This window comes from Nannospalax galili, unplaced genomic scaffold (assembly GCF_000622305.1).
Source record: "Nannospalax galili isolate Female #2095 unplaced genomic scaffold, S.galili_v1.0 scaffold1217, whole genome shotgun sequence".
Taxonomy (NCBI): domain Eukaryota; kingdom Metazoa; phylum Chordata; class Mammalia; order Rodentia; family Spalacidae; genus Nannospalax; species Nannospalax galili.
The window spans coordinates 519,593-524,592 of record NW_008339068.1 but is presented as its reverse complement, the minus strand read 5'-3'; positions in this window follow the sequence as shown (position 1 = coordinate 524,592).

Here is a 5,000-nt window from a genome sequence, read left to right as displayed (position 1 = left end):
AATATGTGTGTGTGGGGGCATGTGTGTGCCACAGAACAGATATGGAGGTCAGAGGACAACTCAGATGTCAGACCTCACCTTCTATCTTGTTTGAGGCAGTGTCTGTCTTGTGGCTTGCTGGACAGCACACCCTAGGCTAGCTGGTCTGTGAGCTTCTTGGGGATGATCCTGTCTTTACCTTTCATCTTACTGTAGTAGTTCTGGGATTACAGACATGTGCTTCCATATCTCTCTGTTACATGGCTTCTGACAGTTCCAACTCAGGTCATCAGGCGGCTTGTGCAGCAAGTGCTTTTGGCTGCTGAGCCAAATGCCCAGCCAGCACTGTGGTAATCCAACAATTGTGATTTTGGTTTTGAGCAACCTCAGTCACTCTGCAGAAAGAGCTGAGGCTATCAGCACAGTGGAGGGGAGTCTGCATGTCCCCTCTGACTTTGGTAAGACTTTAGACTGCGGAGGCTTCCACGGTAAGTGTGCCCTGAAGACTCCACACTGTCAGGCTTTCTTGGACCTTCAGACTGCACAATAGCAACAACTGTCTGTGAAAGTTTGGATCTTTGCTGGGAGCTTTATTCTAAGGAGTGACACTTAAAATGCTGAAGCGTGCGCAGTCGCTGACCATTCAGAATGGATGCCAGTCGTGAATCACCACTGGATGCCCACCAGATCAATGAGCAGTCTGCATCCAGTGGAATTAAAGTGATCTATGGCTCACTTACCTTACCCGTGACACTCTGGGTTCCCAGGTGCCCAGCTCTGAAGAATCATCTGGAGTTCTCTTGTTTTCTTTAGGGTCCTTTGCCTGCTGCCCACTCCAACTGCTGTGTTGGTGTTCATATATTGTTCCAGAAGCAGACATGGATTCTTTCTACTGAAACTTCACTTGTCTAGGTTTAGGGAACTCACTCCACTTTCTAAAAATACTCAAGACTTGGTGACCTGAAATATTTGGGATCCAAGGAATGCTCACATCCAGTCGTCTCATACCTTACATGGGTGAGGGAGCCGATAGGTGATGGCAGATGTTGCTAAAATTCCTTCTGGGAGGTGTGTGTGGCATCCGGCCCCCTCCTTCCACCGTCCTTATGACAAAACGAGGTATAATTTCCCCAAACTCCAGTTTGGGAACCAAAGAATTTATTGGGCTTCCATACAGATCAATGGGTGTGGGCATGAGTGGGCTTCCCTCTACATTGTGGCAGGGGACCTTGTGACCTCCCAGTGGCTGCCCCAGATGGCAAAGCCCACCCCCTCTCTCTGGCTTCCCCGTCCCTATCCTTAGTCTGTCCCCCATGTGCCACTCAGGCCGGCTGGTTAGATAGAAGGCATGACTGACTCTCCCTGCCCCTCCCCTCCTATGGAGCATCCATAGTCGTTTGTTTGGGGTAACCTCCGATTTCAGCACATCCCTCCATACTATGAGGTTTACAGAGTGACTAAGAACATCTTATGGCCACAGATCATTAACAATGGAATCCTGACACAGATATCTGATGTCCCCAAAGGAAACTGACAAGGTCCTAGGAAGGACAGCATTGAGGGTGACTTGTAAGCAGAACACTAATGAGAGAAGACAATTCTAGGTTTGGACAAAAGGGAAGGACTAGTAGGAGGTACCTGGATTTGAACCAGGACCTCTGGATCTGTAGTCAAATGCTCTACTCCTGAATTATACTCCCATTGCTTGAGAGAGGTTCCTCTCTACTGTATTTTGCCTGTCACCATGCCTGTGCCTCCCATAGGGTACTATAAATTTTACTAAGACTGACTGACTGGAGCCCCCTCTTCAGACTATGAGCTCCCTGCTCCACTCCCAAGAGGCCCTTCATTTGTCTCATTCGTTGTTTTCCCCCTAGATCACAATCTGAATTCTTTCAATAAACCAAAGTCTTATGTTCCCATCATTTGGTACCTGATGGGTGTTGGGGGGCAGGTGTGGGAATCACGGCTGAGGTAGTCAGTCACCCCCACAGTAACACTTCCCAACAAATCACCCCAAGTTCAGCTGCATCAACAGTACACATTCATTCTAGTACTCTGGGTTCAGCAGGGCAGATGCAATCAGCTTGGCTAGGCTTAGCCAGCTCCGCCTCAGCCGTGAGTCCTGGTGTGCATACCTTAGCCCTGTGATTGGGGCTCAGACCTCTTTCTTATGTTGACTCTGGGGTCCTTGCCGGAGGGGTAGCAGCTGGCAGGGGCCCATTTTCATGGCGATAGCAGAAGTGCAAGTGGACCGTCCAACTAGGAGAGCAGGTTCCCAGGCTCTGCCTGTGTTGTGTTCTACCATCCCAGTAGTTAAAGTAAGAAACAGGTCAGTGCCCTAATGAAGGGCAGAGAAGCATTGTCCCCCTTCTGATGGGAGGATCCGAAGAGCAGTAAGTGATGAACAGGGCCAACAGCTTCAATTACCACGCTCCATGCTCCTAGATCTACATGTAAAACACATTCACCCCCACCTGCAAGGCTCCCAAACTCTCATCCAATCAGAGCCCAAGCTCTTGTGATGTATGTAAAGACCTGTGAGCATTCTCTTGATCTAGACATCTCTGAACTTAAAGGACAAGATTTCTGTCACTCCTGTATCTCAAATGTAGCGGAAGTCCAGGAAGAGGCATGGCAAAAACATTTTTATTTAAAGATTGAACAGCATGGAAAATACTTTCATAGAAACTGATTTCTAAGAGTCAAGTGCTAGGCAAAAGTGACCACATCCCTCTGCTGCCTTTGATTACAATCCATTTCATTTCTATTTATCAACTTTGGTGATTTTAAAAAACCACCTACAAACTCAGCCATACAGAACGATATGCATCCGGGATCCTGGGTATTCCTTGATGAGCCCCTGATCTGCTGCCTGGCTGTGGCTCCATCTGCAGCTCTGCATGACCCTTGGCTCTGTCCTCTGAGAACCTTCCTTTCCATCCTCCTCCTTTGTACTAGCTGAAGAGATAGCTGGAAAAACACACGCTTTCTGATGACTAACCAGGCTCCCTGTCTGACCCCCACCTGTAGACGACTCTTTTACCTCTCAGTCAGCCACTTTTAGTCCAGGTTGTAGTGCTTTTGTCAATATAGCTCCCTCAAGAAACTTGGGGTTTTGAAAGAATTTGATTCTATTTTCCAAAAGCCATGATCACAATACAGCTCAGGTATATGTATTTGGGCATATCAGGTGTGCTGGACAGATTCGACTTGACACACCTGGGTACAGGGAGCCTCAGTTGGGAATTGCCTCCATTGGACTGGATGGGGGCCATGTCTGTGGGGAAATTTTCTTCACTGTTGACTGATGTGGGAGGGCCCTGCCCACTGTGGGTGGGTGGTGTCACCCTTGGGCAAGTGGTCCTGTATTGTATAAGAAAGCAGGTTGAGCAGTCAGTGCTCTTAACTGATGAGCAGTGTTTCTCCATGGCCTGTGCTTCAGCTCTTGCCTCCATGTTCCTGCTTGAATTCCTACCTTGGGCTCCTGATAAACTATGACCCAGGAGATATATGATAAAACAAACCCTTTCTTCCCCAAGTTGGTTTTGGTCAGTGTTATCATTGCAATTGAAAAGAAGCTAGAACATCAGATTTCTGTGGGATATTTCTAATCTTTCTGCCTTTTTTCTTTCTTTTTAAAAAAATTTTTATTTATTATTTTTATTTTATGTATATGTGTGTGTTGCCTGGATGTAGGTAAGTGCACCTGTGTTGTGCAATGCCCTTGGAGGACAGGAGAGGCTGTCAGATCCCCCAGACCTGGATTTATGGACAGTTGTGGGTGCTGGGAGTCAAACCCGGGTTTTCTGCAAGAACAACCATCATCTCTCTAGCCCCTAACATCTTTTTTCCAAAAGAATCTACCAGGCTTCCATCACTTTAATCAAATTAGCGATTTTTTTCTTCTATTTTTTTAACACTACATAGATGGATAAGTGGTTAAGAGCTAGTACTGTTCTTCCAGAAGACTGGAGTTAAGTTCCTAGCACCTGCACTGGGCAATCACAACTGCTTATAACTCCAGTTCCAGGGAATCCAGCACCTTCTTCTGGTCTCCTAGGGAACCCCATGCTCTCTCTCTCTCTCTCTCTCTCTCTCTCTCTCTCTTAAATGGGGCTTTTAGGGACTACATAAAATCTCCCAAATACTTTTGACACTTTTGGCCTTTGGAACAGAGTATGTTGCTAAGAAGCCCAAGGACATTTTGACTTTTAGCCAAGAAACTGGCTACTTTTCTTTGGGGTCTTTTTACCCTAACGTCCTAGCCAATTCCTGCCTACTATACTTATCACACCATCCTCTGAAGAGGTTACCCAACTTGAAGATAGGGAATCGGGATGCAGACCACTCTGGTTTCTTCCATGCTGAACAAGGATTCAGGGTGAGGCAATTGGGGTATCCCTTCAGTGGGTCTATCTGAAAGACTCCCAAATTGCATAACTCTTTTCTGTAGGGAAAAGAAAACCCTTGACTGGTGCCTAGGAGATGTGAAGGAGAAGTAAAGGCATCCATCACTTTAATCAAATTAGTGATCTTTTGAAAAATATTTTATTTATTATTTTTATTTTATGTGTATGAGTGTATTGCCCACATGTGTGTAAGTGCATGCTTGTCACACAGTGCCCGAGGTCAGAAGAAGGTGTCAGATCCTGTTGGGAGCTGTTAGTCTATTATGTACATTGAGCTGTGGCAGGCTTGTTTACTGAGTTTGTGTTCTGCACACCAGTACCTAATCTGCCAAATCAGGAGGAATGTGTTTATATGGAGAGCCTCACAATATCTGACCTGGAGGCAATAGTGGTAGCCAAAAAGATCAAAGAAGGCTTTGAAGTATTTGACCACTCCTTGACCCTCAGATACAGGTGGAAAAACAGCTGTTGAAACGAATTGAGTTCTTCTGTATAAAGAGGCGGAGCTGAAATAAACCGCGGCTGCAGGCACTACTGACAGCCCTCCCAAGTATCTTTTCTGTCTCTTGTTCTTTCTTTCAATCCTCACTCCCCCTTTCAGGTACTGTC